Source organism: Ornithorhynchus anatinus, chromosome 11 (assembly GCF_004115215.2).
Source record: "Ornithorhynchus anatinus isolate Pmale09 chromosome 11, mOrnAna1.pri.v4, whole genome shotgun sequence".
NCBI classification, from domain to species: Eukaryota; Metazoa; Chordata; class Mammalia; order Monotremata; family Ornithorhynchidae; genus Ornithorhynchus; species Ornithorhynchus anatinus.
Genome location: NC_041738.1, coordinates 38,914,364 through 38,934,021, shown reverse-complemented (window position 1 = coordinate 38,934,021; position 19,658 = coordinate 38,914,364). Strand labels below are relative to the sequence as shown.

Below are 19,658 nucleotides of genomic sequence, written 5' to 3'. Positions count from 1 at the left end.
GCTCCCACTTGCACTGCTCTTTCAAATACCACACTTGAATGAAACAAACACTTTATTTAGTCAAGTAGCTGTCAATAAGTCCTGGTTACTGGTCAAGCCAAATTTATACCCGGGGATAGTAGAATGAACACCCTCTCCAAAAATCCTGGTGGTGTTAACACCCTTTTGTTGGTGCTCTCTGGACTTGGCTCACAAATGCTAATGCCCAGCTTATGAACACTGATGAACAAATCCCTCTGGCTCTCCAGGCTGCCAGAGTCAAACAAGCCATTGTCAGAATTATCGGTGCTACACCCGTTCAGGCTCTTTGCCAATGGAAACCCCCAACCACCTCCCCCACACACAACCAAACCTCCACCTTCTGGCCCTCCCCTCTCTCGTCATGGTACTCCCCTAGGGCAGCTCTGAGTATTTTCTCCAGTGTTGTTCTTATTAGTTTCCCGGCTCCATTCCTTCTTCGCATTTCTCCCCTTGTAAAAGTTTGAGCAAACAAAATCCTCCCCCACTAAGATTTTAAATCTAGCCTGGAAAATGCTTTCTTGTTCTCTGCGAGGATAGCCACTTGGAAACTGGGTTAGATCAAGTAGAACAGAATTGGACCTTTTGTTCCCATCAGTCATGATTTTAGAAAGAACTGTATTAGAACAACTCTGGGCAAGAAGTATTTTTAAAGACAAAAGACTTAAACAAATTGTCTTCAGGTAGAGTTCAGTATGGTGACCTACCTGCAAGGAATATTGAAATGATGAGTCTGTTACCCTTTCATTCCCATTTTGCAAAGATGTGTGTGTTTGCATGTGTATGCATACATGGATCTGGATAATCTAAATGTTTTTGTTTTAATTATCTAGTCTTTCTTTCCATTGTTACTGTATTTTTCTTTCCCTGGTGTCTAACTTGGTAACTGAGTGTCATATACCCTAGTAATTTGTAAATATATTTTTATTTTTTCTCACTTCCATAGTCCCTTAACCCTGTTCAGCTATAAAAATCTGCCCATTTGGAACTGCGATAGTCAAAACTAAGTGAGCATCCTAGGTATATTGTGAACAGAAGACCATACCACCAGTATGTTTTTGTTTCAGGGCCGCTTTATTAATTCCAATTGCTTTCCAGGGAGAGGGGTGCCTGAAAGATAGTATTACCCTCTTTTTTTTCTTTAAATGCTATTTGTTAAGTGCTTACTATGTGCCAGGCACCCTATTAAGTACTGGGGTAGAAACAAGCTAATCGCTTTGGACATAGTCCATGTCCCACATGGGGCTCACCATTTTAATACCCATTTTACAGATGTGGTAACTGAGGCACAGAGAAATTGTCCAACCAAGTTCACATAACAGATGAGTGGGGGAGCCGGGATTGGAACTCAGGTCCTCTAACTCCCGGGCCCGTGCTCTTTCCTCTGGGCAACCCTACTTCTCAGGAAGAGAAACTGAGGCTCAGAGTGACTAAATGAACTAAATCTACGTTGTTTATCAGTTGGCAGTCACAGATAGAACTCAAGTCTCTCCGAACTTCTCGATCTTGCCTGTCTTGCTGCCAACCCCTAGTCCACGTCCTGCCTCTGGCCTGGAGCGCCCTCCCTCTTCTAATCTGACAACTACTCTCCTCTACTTCAAAGCCTTTTTGAGGGCACGTCTCATCCAGGAGGCCTTCTCGGACCAGGCCGCACTTTTCCTTATCTCCCACTCCCATCTGTATCACCCTAACTTGCTCCCTTTGCTCTTCTCCCCTCCCAGCCCCACAACACTTATGTACATATCTGTAATTTTATTTATTTGTATTGTTGCCTGTCTCCCAAACTCTACACTTTCAACGCACTGTGGGCAGGGAATGTGACTGTCTCTTGCTATATTGTACTCTCCCAAGTGCTTAGTACAGTGCTCTGCACATAGTAAGCACTCAATAAATATGTTTGAGTGAATGAATGAGTGAACTTCTCTCCAGCGCTCTTTTCACTTGCCTCTACCCCATTCCTCTGAAATTAGGGTTAGCACATTCACCCCAAAATTTTCATGGTTTTATTATTTACAGTTTACTCTCTGCTCTCACCCTCTCTGGGTCATTATAAACTGGTCCCTGGGTGCTGAAGATGAGATTCTGATTTACAATAATTATGGTAATTATTGTGAAGCAGCATGGCTTAGTGGATAGAGCATGAGCCTAGGAGTCAGCAGGACCTGGGTTCTAATCCTGCCTCTGCCACATGTCTGCTGTGCGACTTTAGGCAAATCACTTAACTTCTCTAGGCCTCAGTTCATCTGTAAAATGGGGATTAAGAGTGTGAGCCTCATGTGGGACAGGGACTGTATCCAACTTGATTAACTTGTACCTACCCCAGCTCTTAGAACAGTGCTTGGCACACAGTAAGTGTTTGACAAGTGCCATAATTAATATTATTAAGCCCTTACTATGTGCCAAGCACTGTACTGAGCATGGAATGAATACAAGAAAATCAGGTTGGACATCATCCCTGTCCCACATGGGAATTACAGTTGAAGAGAAAGAGAGTGTAGGTATTTAATCTTCATTCATTCATTCAATCGTATTTATTGAGCGCTGACTATGTGCAGAGCACTATACTGAGCGCTTGGAATGGGCAATTCGACAACAGATGGAGACAATCCCTGCCCAGCAACGGGCTCACAGTCTGAAAGGGGGAGACAGACAGCAAAACAAAACAAGTAGTCAGGCATCAATACCATCAAAATAGATAAATAGAATCATAGATATATATATACATCATGAATAAAATAGAATAGTAAACACAAATATACACAAGTGCTGTGGGGAGGGGAAGGAGGTAGAGCAGAGGGAGGGAGGAGGGGCAATGGGAAGGGGAGGAGGGGCAAAGGGAAAGGGAGGGTTCAGTCTGGGAAGGCCTCCTGGAGGAGGTGAGCTCTCAGTAGGGCTTTGAAGAGGAAACTGAGGCACAGAAAAGTTAAATGACTTGCCTAAGGCCACACAGCAGACAAGCAGCAGAGCCAAACTTAGAACCTAGGTCCTATGACTCCCAGACTCGTGCTCTTTCTACTATTGGTTTTATCAGTGCAAATTCTCATTTTTTTGCTTCTGACATTTTTCCTAGCATTATTTTGAGGGACTATTTTTAGTGCCACATTTGCTGCTCCCATGATTTTTCAGAAATGACTACAGTAGTTCACAGCAGTTGGACACGCGGAATCTTAAAGCTTCCAAATTCATATTTTCCAAACCTGTTGATCTGTATATTTTCCAATCCCTTTCATCGTACCCATTTGTTATCAACAGACTATGGAGTGTCTTAGTTACTCCTTAATTGCCCACAGCATTTCATTTATTGTACTAGTGACTGCTCCTTAGGCTCAGCTGCAGAATCGTAGTCTCAGAACAGAAAAGTTTGTTTCTAATTCAATCTCCTCTGAACCCCAGCTGTGGGCATAAAATCTTGTGCCTGTTCTGTTTGAGCAACATGATGGCTTCCCATGCCTGCTATGTATATTTCTATAAAGAATGCTGCCATTGTTAGAAGGACATGAAGTCCCCTGAATTGGAGGTGAACAGCTGCCTTTAATATACTGTACGCTACCATCAATAGAATTTCAGAGGTTGTGGTAGCAAAGGAATTATTCAGTGCAGATGGCTTTGGGAGTTCAGTGACCATTTCTGTCGGGTTATTCATAATAAGCTTTTTGTTAAATTCTTTTCTTGACTTCATAGCTACAGTATCCTAAAAAGAATGAACTTCTCCTCATATCCACTGTTAAAGTAACACATTACTGCTGGTGGATGGACACTAAACACAAGTAGTAGAAGGGGCATTATCCGGGATGCTGCTTGCCTCTCATTCAGCTCTGTTCACAGAACAGAGATTCAGGGCCTTTTGAAGGATGCTAGAGATGGGATTCATTGGAGTCCCAGGTCAGAAATCAGGGAAAGCTGCAGTCTCCTAACTGATCTGACTAATAATAATAATAATAATTGTGGTATTTTTTTAGTGCTTACTATGTTCCAGGCATTATACTAGACTCTGGGGTAGATACAAGATAATCAGATTTGGGCACAGGTCCTGTCCCATATAGGGTTCACAGTCTTAATCCCCATTTTACGGATGAGAACTGAGGCCTATAAAAGTTCAGTGACTTGCCCAAGGTCACCCAGAAGACGTGTGGCAGAGTCAGGATTAGAACCCAGGTCCTCCTGACTCCCAGGCCCGTGCTCTATGCACTAGGCCATGCATTAGAGGGAGGTTGGAGTTATGAAAAATGGAAGGCCCAACAGCTTATATCCTCTTGCTGCCCAGTGAGATGCTCATACAGGCAATCACTGTGTGCAGAGCACTGTGCCAAGCACTTGGGAGAGTACAACATAATGGAGTTGGTAGATATTTTCTCTGCCCACAAGGAGCTTACAATCTAGAGTAAACTCCAGTCTAGCTTGCTTAGAGTCCTTCAGAGAGACTGCTCCAAAGGAGGAGTTTCAAATGACTTGAGTTTTTGAATGTCTTCATTTAAATTCTGCAATTTCCTACCAGTATCCATCATTTTGTATGTGTAGAAGTGGAAATATGCATTTTAAATATATGCAAGCTGATTTTTAAGCCAACACCCTCAGGCCTCAGTTTCCTCCCTAGAAGTCTCCAGACAGAGAAATGTTGCCATCATCAGCAAGCAGACTCTGTTCTATAGGGGCCAGTTAGCTGAGCTGGAGATGTCATTACTGCTTATAACCAAGTCATTAATAAGAGGTTAGATTCTCAGCAACAATCTCTTACTTTAATCGAACAGGAGATCAAGACTATTATTTCTACAATTACTCAGTTCAGGAGGCCTTTGCCAATGAGTTTGTCTGATTATTTACAGGCCTAATGAAAGAAAATAGATGAGGTTATTTCTCACTGAAAACAAACATGTAAGAAATACCTCTTTTTATTTATTACTCTGATCGAGTTTTCAGGGAAGGCTTCCTGTCAAAAAAGAAGGATTTCCAGGAGGTTAGACCAATGAATTTAACCCGCTGATGTCTTAATGTTCAGGAAGGGTATTTAGGTATCCTGATGAAAATGAGGAAAATGTCTCTTGGGCTGCTGCTCTACTGCTACCTGTGTCATAGTAGTGATGCCAAGCATGGACAGCATCAAGAATCTCTAACCTGCCTTGCAACATCATATGCTATTCACATCTGTAATAAACCATCTGCCATACTTATGCAGGGCCTTTGGGTCAGAATGAAGGTGAGAGAGTCCAGCTCAATTACAATCAAGGGCCATATCTGCTAAATCTGTTGTATTATAAGTGATCAATCAACCAATCTTATTTATTCAGCATTTACTGTGTTCAGATTACTGTACTAAGTGCTTGGGAGCGTACAATATAACAGACACGTTGCCTGCCCACGAGCTTACAGTCTAGAAGGGGAGACAGACCATATAAATGAATAAATTACACCTATGACCTTAAGTGCTTGTACTCACCTAAGTGCTTAGTACAGCGCTCTGCACATAATAAGTTCTCAATAAATACATTGATTGATGGATGGTCAATCAAAGGCCTAGGTGAAACTGACTCTTCTCACAAGACAAAGAATCGTTCCAGCTGGATCACGCAACCTTGTGAGAAATCTGTAAACCTGGTCCAAGGTTGTGTCTTGTAGCCTCCACAGAAGTTTACGTTCATTCTGAAAGCTAAATATTTTCCTTAGATAGTCAGCAAGGGCAATGAGTCAAAATCATATTTAGACATTGAAGTGCCAAGGCCTTGTTTTCTCCGACATCCCACTAAGCAGTGCTCTTCAGAATTTCATGAATAATTTTACCCCCTCAGAAATATATCATAAGTTTCTAGTCTCAGGGCCCTGGAACATTATCAGGGAAAGGGATGGGAGGACTGATGAGAGCTACAGCTGGAGAAACTCCAGGAGAGTTTGATGAAGGAGCAGTCAAAATAATAATAATTAATGTTCAACTCTATGTGCTAATAATAATGATGATGGTATTTGTTAAGCACTATGATGTGCAAAGCACTATTCTAAGTGCTGGGGAGGATACAAGGTGATCAGGTTGTTCTACCTGGGGCTCACAGTCTTAATCCCCATTTTACAGATGAGGTAACTGAGGCCCAGAGAAATTAAGTGACTTACCCAAAGTCTCACAGCTGACAAATGGCGGAGCTGGGATTAGAACCCATGATCTCTGACTCCCAGGCCCATGCTCTTTCCACTGAGCCACACTGCTTCTTTAGCATTATGTTAAGTGTTGGGGTAGATACAAGATAATCAGGTTGTAAACGGTCCCTTGACCCATTGGGGTTCACAGTCAAAGGGGAATGGAGAACAGGTATTTAATCCCCATTTATGGCTGTGGGAACTGAGGCTTAGAGAAGTTAGGTGAGTTACGCAAGGTCACACAACAGGTAATTAGGGAGCTGGAATTAGGACCCACGTCCTCTGACTCCCAGGCCTATGTTCTTTCCAATAGGCCATGACAAAAGTCTAATGAGAATCCCCACTCTAGAAACACCGCTCAGATAGTTGCCCCTAGCCCGATTTCTCCGGGGTCCCCACTGTGGCTCTTATCCCAAGCTTCCCCAGATCTTATTTTTCTTCTCAGCCGGGAATAATAGAGTAGATGCTGATTGATCAGAAACCCCTGATGCATCTACAGGAGTGTCTAATAACAACAAACAGCCTTGCTACAGAAGGTTATATTGTTGATTTCTGGTTCCCCTAGATCTTTTCTTTAAAGTACTATAGGTGCATCATAAAATTTTTCATGCAATTCCCTGGAACTTCGAGCAGAGGACAAAGATAGCAGGATGGTAAATAATCACTGGTATTTATTGAGCATTTACTCTGTGCAGAGTGCAGTAGAGGTAGGAGATGTGATTCCTGCTCTCAAGAAATTTACAATCTACATTACAATTCATTCTTTGGTACTTCGTGATTTGGTTTAGTCTACCCTCTAGGACAGTAAACTCATTGTGGACAGGGAACGTGTCTGCTTATTGTTATGTTATGCTCTCCCAAGCACTTAGTACAGTGCTGTGCACACAACAAATACTCAATAAATACGATTAAATGAATGGATGGATATAAATCACTTGTATTTGTTGAGCATTTACTGTGTGCAGAGACTGTACTAAGCACTTGGGAGAGTGCGATGTAAAAATATAACCAAATTGGTAGATACAATCCCTGCCCACAGTGAGCTTATAGTCTAGAAAAGGAGGATTTCTGTGCTATCAAGTACCTAATATTCTCTTTTTTGATAAAAGATTGCCCATTTTTGGGGAAGAGTTGAACACATGAATGTGGTGCCAGTATGATAATGGGAAGTATAACTGTCATTTTGAAAAGAGGAAACTTTTAAAAAACTACATTAAAAACGTAAGATCACTTCATTTTTAAGGAAAAAAAATCTTACATTTTATTGATTTTCAATAGTGTACAAACCTACTCCATGTAAAGTAATAATACTAAAAGAGATACAGCCATTGAAAAACAATTTCAGATCAAACACTTGGATTCTTAAGTCAAACAGCAGAACCAACTTACCATCTAGTTTAAGGACTACAAATTGTGCAATTTGCTAAGATGGGCCATAGTTAGGACTATTTTAATAGAATAATTAAAGTCTGCAGTCTCCATCCAGGAAATATGGAAATTCTCATGCTCTAGGAAGGTGCTGTCAACACACTCTTGCCTGTGGTCACACACCTACTTTAACTAGTGATGAAATCAGAATATAACCATGAAGCAGATAGGGAAACAGTTAATTTCATCACTGTAAGAGAGTAAGTGGGCTTTTGGGATAATTGAAATTTTTAAGAGGGAAATCTTGATTAAGTGGACTGTGCTACGTGTTAATGTCAGAACCTTCTAGGTAACAATAATAATAATTACGGTACTTGTTAAGCGCTTACTCTGCATCAAGCACTGTTATAAGCACTGGGGTAGATACAAATTAATCAGGTTGGACCCAATCCCTGTCCCACATGGGGCTCACACTCTTAATCTCTATTTTACATTTTACAGAGAATGTAAAATGTAAATGCTACTCTATTTTACAGAGAAGCAGCGTGGCTCAGTGGAAAGAGCACGGGCTTTGGAGTCAGAGGTCATGGGTTCGAATCCCTGCTCCGCCACTTGTCAGCTGTGTGACTGTGGGCAAGTCACCTCACTTCTCTGTGCCTCAGTTACCTCATCTGTAAAATGGGGATTAAGACTGTGAGCCCCACATGGGACAACCTGATTCCCTTGTGTCTACCCCAGCGCTTAGAACAGTGCTCTGCACATAGTAAGCGCTTAACAAATACCAACATTATTATTTACAGATGAGGGAACTGAAGCACGGAGAAGTGAAGTGATTTGCCCAAGGTCACACAGAAGACAAGTGGTGGAGCCAGGATTAGAACCCAGCTCCTTCTGATTTGCAGGCCTGTGTTCTATTCACTAAGCCACACTGCTTTTCACGTATGAAGGTATATGAAGCAGGCTACCACTTCTATATTCAAGTGAGAGACCCTCTTGTAATTCTTGTGGATTTACTAAAACTGAGCACCCTTCAACCTTGACACTCTTGAAGGCTTGTCTGATGACAGGTTTGGCTTCACACTGCTGGGACTCACCATCTGCAAGCAGAAGGAATCACAGTGGCTTAACATTCAGAGGACACTCCTCACACAGTTAAATCTCCTAGAAATAACTGAGCCTGGAAGAATAAAGTCTGTCCCTTCCCACTGTGCTTCTGGATTAAGGTCAAATTTTGTCCCGAGTGAGTCACTCCTGAGTAGCAGAGGGGCCTAGTGGAAAGACCATGAGCCTGGCAGGAGCAGGATTCTAATCCCCTTGAGCAAGTTACTTAACATCTCTGTGTCTGTTTCCTCATCTGTAAAATGGGGCTTTAATACCTGTTCTCCCTCCCACTTAGATGGTGAGGACCATTTGGGACAGGGATTGTGTCCTACCGATTAAAAGCAGCGTGGCTCAGTGGAAAAAGCCCGGGCTTGGGAGTCAGAGGTCATGGGTTCAAATCCCAGCTCTGCCCCTTGTCAGCTGTGTGATTCTGGGCAAGTCACTTCACTTCTCGGGGCCTCACTTCCCTCATCTGTAAAATGGGGATGAAGACTGTGAGCCTCACGTGGGGCAACCTGATGACCCTGCATCTCCCCCAGCGCTTACAACAGTGCTCTGCACATAGTAAGCGCTTAACAAATACCAACATTATTCAGAAGCAGCATGGCTCAGTGGAAAGAGCACAGTCTGGGGAGTCAGAGATCATGGGTTCAAATCCCGGCTCCGCCGCTTGTCAGCTGGGTGACTTTGGGCAAGTCACTTAACTTCTCTGGGCCTCAGTTACTTCATTTGTAAAATGGGGATTAAGACTGTGAGCCCCACGTGGGACAACCTGATCACCTTGCATCCTTCCCAATGCTTAGAACAGTGCTTTGCACATAGTAAGCGCTTAACAAATGCCAACATTATTATTTAGTTCAGTGCTCAGCACATAGTAAATGCTTAAACAATACCACAATTACTTTAATTATCATCACTGCTAAGAAATGTCTGAGTCACTTCTTGGCACGAGAAGGAAAGTGAACGTTTGCCAGGTGAGATCTCTCCATGGGACAGTGTTAAGTTAATAGGGGTATCCCTATAGAAATCATACTTTGCCCCATCTATTTCCTCAGGCCCTTTGTTTCTCTGCATTGTTTGAAATTAAGGATAGATCTATTCTGCACTAATGGGTTTTCTCCATTAAGAGCCTGTCAATATTTTTGAACTTGCCTCTTGGTATCTTGATCATCACGCAGCCTTTGCTTGAATAAAGCAATCCCTCTCCTGAATACGACATGCTAAGCTGGTCTGTTCATGGCAGGCATCTCCCATCAGCCCACTGCTATGCTTCCTTGTTTGAAAGTGTGCTTCATTAAGTCTTAATATAATCAATTTTATGCTCCTTTTTTATGGCATTTGTTCAGCGCTTACTGTGTGCTTACTGTACTAAACTCTGGGGTAAAGCCCACATGGAGCTCATAGTCTTATTCCCCACTTTGCAGATGAGGTAACTGAGGCACAGAGAAGTGAAGTGAGTTGCCCCAGGTCACATAACAGACATGTGGGAGAGGTGGGATTAGAAATGGTTCTTCTGGCTCCCAGGCCCGGCCTCTATCTACTAGTCCGTGCTGCTCCTGGCTTGGATTGGCTCCATTTCAGTTCACCATTCAGCAGTTCATTCATTCATTCAATCATATTTATTGAGTGCTTACTGTGTGCAGAACACTGTACTAAGCGCTTGGAATGGACAATGTGGCAACAGAGACAGACAATCCCTGCCCAATAACAGGCTCACAGTCTAAACGGGGAAGACAGACAAAAAAAAACAAGTAGGCATCAGTACCATCAAGATAAATAGAATCATAGATATATAAACATCATTAATAAAATAGAGTAATAAATAATTTATACAAATATGCACAAGTGCTTTGGGGAAGAGAAGGAAGAGCAAAAGGAGGGAGGAGGCGGGATGGGAGGAGGGACAGAGGGAAAGGGAGGGCTCAGTCTGGGAAGACTTCCTGGAGGAGGTGAGCTCTCAGTTGCTTAAGTATCATGCTGTGGCCCATCCGTCTTCCACACTCAACTCAGCAGAGCTGTGCAGCTCTGAGCATTGCTTCAGTGCTTGTGAGCTGACTGTATTCCAGGACCTCACTTGATTTTGGTTTGTAATGATTGTGGGCAATCTTGCCTGACATGGATATTGAGTAGGGTTTTATCCTTGCTTTTCTTCCTACTCTCAGTAATTGTAAATTGCTTTCATCTGTCTCCCCTATTCAACTGTAAGTTCCTTAAGGGCAGGAAACATATGTTCTACTTCTGTTGTACCCTTAGTATGATGATTAACACTTAGCACAGTGCTATGAATTCTGGATTGATTGAAGAATTCCATCTTAATGCACATGTTCTAGCATCAGGCATTGACTCACTTGAGCTGCATTTGGTTACATCTCATGATGTAACCAAGAAGCAGCGTGGCTCAGTGGAAAGAGCCCAGGTTTGGGAGTCAGAGTTCATGGGTTCGAATCCCAGATCTGCCACTTGTCAGCTGTGTGACTGGGGGCAAGTCACTTAACTTCCCTGTGCCTCAGTTCCCTCATCTGTAAAATGGGGATCAACTGTGAGTCTCACGTGGGACAACCTGATTACCCTGTATCTACCCCAGCGCTTAGAACAGTGCTCTGCACATAGTAAGCACTAAACAAATACTACCATGATTATTATTATGTGCAGTTAGTTTTTGAGGGATGCTGATGGAAGCATACTCTCCCTCCTTAGAAAATAGGCAGGACTGGCAATGGGAGAATGCTGTAGGCTCATTTCTCCTGCCCTGTTGCCACTGGCCAGTAGCTTACCCCTGTTACTGGCCCTGCTGTAGTTTCCCAGTGGGGGAGGTCATCTTCCGGAGCAAGGAGGAAGTAGGAAGGGTGTGAGGCCCCGCCTCACATCACAACACTCTTGAGCCAGGGTTTTCCACTGGTTATTGGTATGGGCTATTCTCTAGCAGTACAACTCACCGTATGGTGAAAGAATGACTTTAGCAGTAGCTTCTCCCTTCCCAACACCTAGTAGGTATGTTGGCTGTATTCAGGTTGCTTTTGGGGATTGCTGTGACTTTCTGGCTTTACCTCTTCACTTTTAGAACCGTATTATTAACCGCATTATCTCTGTTAAGTGCTTACTCTGTGTCAAGCACTTTTCTAAGTGCTGGTGTACATACAAGTTAATCAGGTTGGGCCCAAACCCTATCCTCATGGGGCTCACAGTCTATACAGGAGGGAGGATGGGTATTTAATCCCCATTTTACAGAAGAGGAACCTGAGGCACAGAGAAGTTAAGTGGCTTGCCTAAAGTCACATAACAGACAAGTGGGGGAGCCAGGATTAGAACCCAGGAACCCTCAGGCTTGTACTCTTTCCTCCAGACCACGCTGCACTTCTCCTGTATGGTACCTTTGCTCAACAATCACTCCCCCATCACTTACTCTGGTGCACCACCATGGTCACCCATTAACTGTTGTCTCCCCACCGGCCATACCTAATCATTAATGCTTGAAGTTTGGCTTCTCTCTTTCTTTATACGGTCTTTTTTGTCCACCCTGCTTGTAATCACCCAGTGTTAATTCAGCTTAGAGCAGCTGCTTGGGTATCCTGCTGACAGCCATCCTCTACAAATGTCTAGCCCAGCAGAACTCCACAGCAGCACGTTTGTCTCCAGTGCTGGTGAACTGGCTGCCCTCTAAGACTTCATTAGCTATGTAGATACCCATGTAGTCAGGCTCAGCGACTGAGTCTAGATCTCCACGCTTATTCCTCATAAAAAGGAGAATGTGATTTTAACATCCACTAGTACTTCCTTTTAAAACAAAAGACTAATGAAAGGGCAGACTGGCCCAGAGTCCTCCGGGATTCACTGTAGTTCTTGGCAGGGTGCGACATGCTCATTCTCCCGAATTAGTGCAGGGCACCAGGAATTTACCACGGTGCTAATTGTGATCAGATGGAAACAAGCAGCCTCAGTATGTGGGCATGAGGCAAGACAAAACAGATGCCAAAGCTTTTCAAAGCAGTACCCCCACAACACAGCCTGCCAGACAGCCCCATGCACAGGGTGGCTAAGGACTGGTTTGTCTAGATGTCAGTCTCCTCTGAGCAGAGAACTGTGCGAATGAGATGGAGTGATCCTAAATGAGCCTAACCAATGTATCTGGGCAACCACACCACTTTCTTTCTTTCCTCTATCCCAGAACCTTGCTTCAGTTTAATCAGGGTGCATCATTTGTTCTTCTATTGGCTGTACAAAACAATGCTTGGCATTGTCTCGAGAGTTAAGCACAGCCAGACATTAAAATAATGGTCCGGGTTTTGAAAAGGCCTTTCCCAAGCTCCCTTTTCTGTACCCACGGTGTCCGTGGCCACAAGACAGTAATTCGGCCCGGGCAAAGCCAATTGCAGGCATGAGCTTTGCACAAACTTACAGCAGCTCCCAATAAACAAGGGAACCAAAATTGCCTGTGCTGAAAAAGAATACACTCTCCAGGCCAGGGTTTCCTGGCCAGGAAATTCCTAAGTAAAACCCTGGGCCAATCATGCACTGTACAATCTTTTCCACTAATACTGTGTAGGAGGGAGAGCAATACTATCTGAGGTGTCGTAACTTATGAGCACAAAAGTATGAGTTAATAAAAACGGTCTGGATTTCTCATTTTATTATTCAGATTTTTAATTTTCATCTCAATGCACAACCAACATCTATTTTGAGGAGGACATTTATATAGGCCTAGAAAATCAGCAAAAGTCTTTTTCTCTTATTCACTTTTCCTTAACTAAAATACATTTTATAAAAGAAATGAAATAAACAATTGAATTGATCTATCCTACTCTGGTGAAAAGGCTTCATGCAATACCCTCTTCTATGGAAAAGGGAAGCAAAGATGCTGCGTATCTCTGAACTGTTCTTTCAAGAAAGTAGATTGAGGTCCGGTTCCTATAACCTCGGGCTGCTGATGGGCTTTGCCTCGGGCTTCCCTGTTAGACCACACACCCTAGGCTGAATCCAGTGCCTGGCAAGCTGTCCTATTTTACTATTGGGTTGAATAATACGGAGGGGGAAACTTGGTGGATGACCAGTTGTCTCCCATGTGGGTTTTTCTTCCTTGGATAGAAATTGGGGCCGTTTTGCTGTAAGTTCATAAACAGGACCGAAATCAATCATCTTGCATTTAGGATTATTAAAGGAATATGTGGAATTAGAAACACTGTTCAGTTGAGTGGTGCCAAAGGAAATACAAGGCTCCAAGACGGAAACTGTAACTGAATTGGTTCAGTAGAAAATCAGAGTAGACGAGCCTGTACCCTTTTCTCTTCCCACCTTCTAATGTCTAATGTTCCTCAGCAACGCCTCCACCACAGACAGATGTTTTTCACCACCAGCACCTCTGGCCACCTCTTTCTTTTTCTTTCTCTCTTTCTCTCTCTCTCTCTCACACACACACACCCTTGAAAACCCTGTGCATCCTAAAACAATCCATCTGACATTCATTTTCAGGTGTGAGAGAGCGAAGAGGAGTGGTAATAATTATGTCTTATTTCCAACCCCTCTACTCCAATCTTAATCTGTTACTTGCAAACCACTGTCTTCCTCTGTACAGTATCCCTAATTTCTAGTGACCAGAAATAGTTTTCATTATAGTAGGGCTAGAACCTTTTACACCTTGTCCTGCATCACTGACCAGTTGTGTTTGGTGATAACTGATACCTGTAATAATAGGGGTATCCAAAGCATAGTTACATATTTGTTGAAATAGACACTTCCCTTCCACTATTATTATTTTAATGGTTTAATATTTATTAAACAGCAATAATAATAATTGTGGTATTTGTTAAGCACTTACTACGTGCCAAGCACTGTACTAAGTGCTTGGGTAGATACTAGATAATCTGGTCCCATATAGGGCTCATAGTCCAAGTAGAAGGGAGAGCAGGTATTGAATCCCCATTCTGTAGATGAGGGAACTGAGACACAGAGAATTTAGGTGACTTGACAAAGGTCACACAGCATGTAATCCTGGCTCTGCCAATTTTCTGCATTATGACCTTGGGCAAGTCGCTTAACTTCTCTGCCTCAATTATCTTATTTGTAAAATGGGGATTAAGACTCTGAACCCTGTATTGAGACGGGACTGCGTCCATCCCAAATATCTTGTATCTACCCCAGTGCTTAGTACAGCAGGTGACACATAGTAAGCACTTAAAACATACCATTAAAAAAGGGTAAGTGACAGAGCTAGGATTCAAACCCCTGTCCTCTGACTCCCAGGCTCATGCTCCTTCCACTAGGCCATGCTGCTTCTCAATAATTAGTATTTATTGAGTGCTCAGTGTGAGCAGAGAACAGTACTAAGCCCCTGGGAAAGTACAATAGAAGTAGTGGATATGATCCTCAGGAAGTTTACAATCTAGCCAGGAGATAAAAAAAAATACTCTAGGCTGTGAGCTCACTGTGGGCAGGGAATGTGTCTACTGACTCTGTTACATTGTACTCTCCCAAGCACTTAATACAGTACTCTACACACAATAAGCTCTCAGTAAATATGATGGACTGATTGAGATAGTAAAATAAATTACAGATATGAGGAAGAAAGAAAAGGGGATATATACGAGTGAGTGTTTTAAGAGGATATATAAGATATGTACAAAACTACAATGATAGATTGTGAGAACTTAATTGGTTAGATGTGCAGAATGATAATGAAGATGGTATTTATTAAGCACTTACTATGTGCCAAGCACTGCTCTAAGCACTGGGGAAGATACAGGGTAATCAGGTTGTCCCACATGTCTCATAGTCTTAATCCCCAATTTACAGATGAGGTAACTGAGGCACAGAGAATAATAATGAAGATGGCATTTGTTAAGCACTTACTATGTGCAAAGCACTATTCTATGCACTGGGAAGCATACAAGGTAATCAGGCTGTCCCATGAGGGGCTCACAGTCTTAAACCCCATTTTACAGATGAGGCAGAGGCACGGAGAAGTTAAGTGACTTGCCCAAAGTCCCGCAGATGACAAGTGGCAGAGCCGGGATTAGAACCCATGACCTCTGACTCCCAAGTCCGGGCTCTTTCCACTTAGCCAAGCTGTTCCTCAAGTGTTGAAGTGTTGAACAGACATCAGGGAACACTATAAACAGGAGAGATTATAAGTTAATTGAGGAAATCTACCTGGAGGGGATGTGATTTCATAAAATGCTTGAAAATGGCAAGAGTTCCATCAAATTTGAAATTGAGGGAAGTTCCAGCTTGGGGAATGGGTGTGAGCAATTTGTCAATGGCAGGTAAACAAGGTACATTAAGTAGCTTTATTTAAGAGGAAAGAAAAATGTGAGTTGAGCTGTAGTAAAAGAAGAGAGAGGATAAAGTAGGAGGGAGAGAGCTGATTGAGTAGCTTAAAGACAATGATAGGAGTTTCTGCTTGATGCAGAGGAATGGGTAACCATTTGAGAATTTTGAGAAATTAAAAGATGTGCAGGATAATATTTAGAAAAATAATCCATAGAGCAGATTGAAGTTTGACTGCTAAAGGGAGAAACTCACTGGAGACAGGAAGGAAGATGAGGCAGTAGTCTAACTGGGATATGACAAGGACTTGAACCTATGTATTGGTCATTTGGACAGAGAGGAATGGTTCGGCCCTGGAAATATTGTAAAGGAAAGGCTGACAGGACTTAGTGAAATACTGAATATAGGAATTGGAAGAGAGGGAGTCACAGACAATATCAAAGTTCTGAGCAAGGAGATTGTCAACTATGATGGGAATGATAGATGGAGGGGAGGACCTGGGAGGGAAGGTGAAGTGTTCAATTTTGAACATATTGAGCTTGAAGTGCTGGCGGGGCATCCAGGTAGAGATGTCCCAGAGGCAGAAGGAAATGTGAAATCTCAGAAAAATCAAGATGGCAGGGGTAGCGATTTAGACTTTGAGTCATCAGCATAGAAGTTGAAGCTACTGACAAAAGATGAGTTCTCCAAGAGAGTGCATGTAAAGTTAGGGACACCCTCATTTACAGGGTGGGAGACAGAGGAACAGCCTCTATTGAGGGTGGGATTCTGTGTATCACAAGAGGAGTGGATGAGTAGAATGTCCAAGTAGGGCATGATGGCCTAGGATGGGTGAAGGGGTTCTAGAGAATGAAAGTCTCTATAAGGGAAGAGAACAGTTTTGCCAGGACAGAGGTTATAGTTGAGTTGGTGTGTAAAGAGGTTGTAGCCAATTAGTGGTAATTAAGAGTTGGGGAAGGGGAGACGAGAAATAATACAACGAACTAGTAACACTGAGATCCATTTTGTGTCAAAGTTGGTAAACGGGTGAGGGGAGCAGAAGATGGGAGGAGTTGGGAAGAGGGAGCAGGCACCTGAAGGGCCATTGGTATTAAACACTGGCCACCTACTGTAAAATATCTGATAATCAGTTGATCAATATACTTTTTGATTTACTCTTTGGGTTTGGTGTTAAGGTGTTTCTGAAGCTTGTGAATGAAAGTGGGACATACATAATTGTTTCCATTGCCTTGGGGCATTAACATTACACTTTCCATATATATCTAGCTATACAGTCCAGTTGCTTTGGGATGTAAGCTGATTGCCATCACTTTTCAGCTGGGACCATTAAGACAGTTGATTCCCTGAGATTACACCCAAAATCAGTGGCTCAAACTGGGATTAATAACAATAGTAATATTAATAATGATATTTGTTAAGCTCTTACTACGTGCCAAGCACTGTACTAAGTTTTAGGGTAGATACCAGATGCACAACACCTCCAACCTAATTTTCTGGTATCTAACCCACTGCTCAGTACAGTGCTCTGCCTATAATAAGCACCTAACATGAGACTCTGTCCCACATAGGGCTCACCGTCTAAGCGGGAGGGAGAAAAGATTTAAAACGGCCTCACTTCTGAGTCATTGTCTATTAAATCATGTTACCTCATGTGAGAATTGAGACAAAGATTAGCCTTTCCCAATATGGAATGGGGCTGAATTTAAAATTTAGAGAACATTCCATTTCCTTTTATGATATTCTTGCTCATTTTCCTCTCCGTCCATCTACCTTAACCCCTAACATAAACAGTCCATCACAACTCACCAAGTTGTGCTAAAAAGGATTCCTCGGGTTTCTGAATAATAATGATGGCATTTATAAAGTGTTTGCTGTATTTCAAGCACTGTTTTAAACTCCAGGATTGATACAAGGAAATCACATTGTATTCAATCCCTGTCCCACATTGGGCTCACAGTCTAATTAGGAGAGAGATCAGATATTGAATCCCCATTTTATAGATGAGGAACTAAGGCACAGAGAAATTAATGATTTGCCCAAAGTCACACAGCAGGCAAGGGGAAGAGCTGGAATTAGAACCCAGGTCCTCTCACTCCCAGGCCTGTGCCTTTTCTGTTAGTCCACACTGCTTCTTGACCAAAAGGTCAATCAGTCAATGGTATTTGAGTGCTTCCTTGGTGCAGAGCACAGTACTCTGCACTTGGGAAACTATCCCTGTCCTCAAGGAGTTTACAACCTAGCCAGATCTGAGGCGGTCTTGATCCCAAAACTTCAATCCCATTGTTGGACTCAAATCATCACCGTGATCACCTTCTTTTCTTAAATTAAATCTTAGCCACTTAAATTTCAGTTTGCCTAGTCTTAGCTTTGAAGTGTTAGGGGAGTTGGAACTCATGACAAAATAATAAACTCTGTGACCTTAATTGGATGTTCAAATGCCTCAGACTATCGATCATGGCTTGGTAGGCAAAACATCTTCAGCCGGCCTCTGCCGTCACAGTCAAGAATTTAGTCTATAATTGTAATCTTCAACTGAGGCTTACCCACTGCTGTAGCTGAAACTACAATCTGAGTTTCAAATGGAAATTACTGCAGTAAGTGGGGATATGATCTGCTATTGATGCTGGACATTGCCTTAGAAGCCTGAATTACCTCAGACAGGGGGGATGGAGATTTGTTCTTTTGCTGTGTTGTCATAAATACTTTAGGTTTCTTGCCACTCCTCATCTTTTATTCAATTGTAGACGTTGATTTGGAGACTCCAGATACCTACTTCTCCTGGTGAAGAAAAACTTGGAACCCTGCTGTTATCTATTGTCACATTTTTTGGCAAAGGTAGGTGATTTTTTTCTTGCTGATTTACAGGTCCTGACCTTGAAATAGCAATCTGAGTAGATCATCAGCCCTAAGACTCATGAGTTCAGTGATGACTTTGAGACTGAAGAAGTCATTGGCTAGGTTACCAATTTCAATGCCATTTTCAATGAAAAGCTTCTAGAATGGTCTCTGGTACTTAAAGGATAGGAAATATAATCAGCATTTGTCGATTGTTTTATCTCGTGATTTTTCCTTCGGCACACACCACCTCTCAACACCTGCCGGGCCAAATCATCATCGCTTTTGGATAGGAGACTTGGCTCTCCTCCCCTTGACTGTGATGAAAAGAGAATAAAACAAGATCACTGAAAGATAGTACTTCCTTCCAGTACTATCTGTAGACAAGATCTCTGCAGAGGCTGTGTGTGTTCCTGGCAGTGATAGGTATTAGTTGCTTTCTCAAATTTTGAAAGACTTGTCTTGCAATCATTTACTTAAGAAGCGATTGATACTCTACCATCAAAGGTGTCAGTGCCGTGTGGCCAGCTGATGGAGACCATAACTAGAGCCGTTTCCTTTTCCCTTCCAGCTCTTAGGGCTGGACTCCCAGTCTCTCTCTTTCAAGGATAATAATAATAATGGTATTTGTTAAGTGCTTACTATGTTCCAAGCACTGTTCTAAGCACTGGGGTAGACACAAGGTAATCAGGTTGTCTCATGCCACCTGGGGCTCACAGTCTTAATCCCCATTTTACTGAGGTTACTGAGGCACAGAGAAGTGAATTGACTTGCCCAAAGTCATCCAGCTGGTAAGTGGCAGAGCGGTATTAGAACCCACGACATCTGACTCTCAAGCCCGGGCTCTTTCCACTAAGCCACACTGTAGCAAGTGCTCTTAAGAAGGAATGAAAAGCAAAGATCCAAAGTCAAATTTTTCTGACTGTGTTCACCACTCCCAAGCCCCATCTCTC

The 19,658-nt window shown here is 42.7% G+C and overlaps 1 long non-coding RNA gene across 1 annotated transcript in view; it reads left to right on the top strand.

Moving 5' to 3' along the window:
* The window catches only part of LOC120638702, a 303,340-nt gene that overhangs the window by 141,371 nt on the left and 142,311 nt on the right, over positions 1-19,658 (top strand). The window contains exon 4 of the long non-coding RNA XR_005660588.1: positions 18,615-18,705. This is a non-coding gene — a long non-coding RNA (uncharacterized LOC120638702). The remainder of the gene's footprint in view (positions 1-18,614; positions 18,706-19,658) is intronic.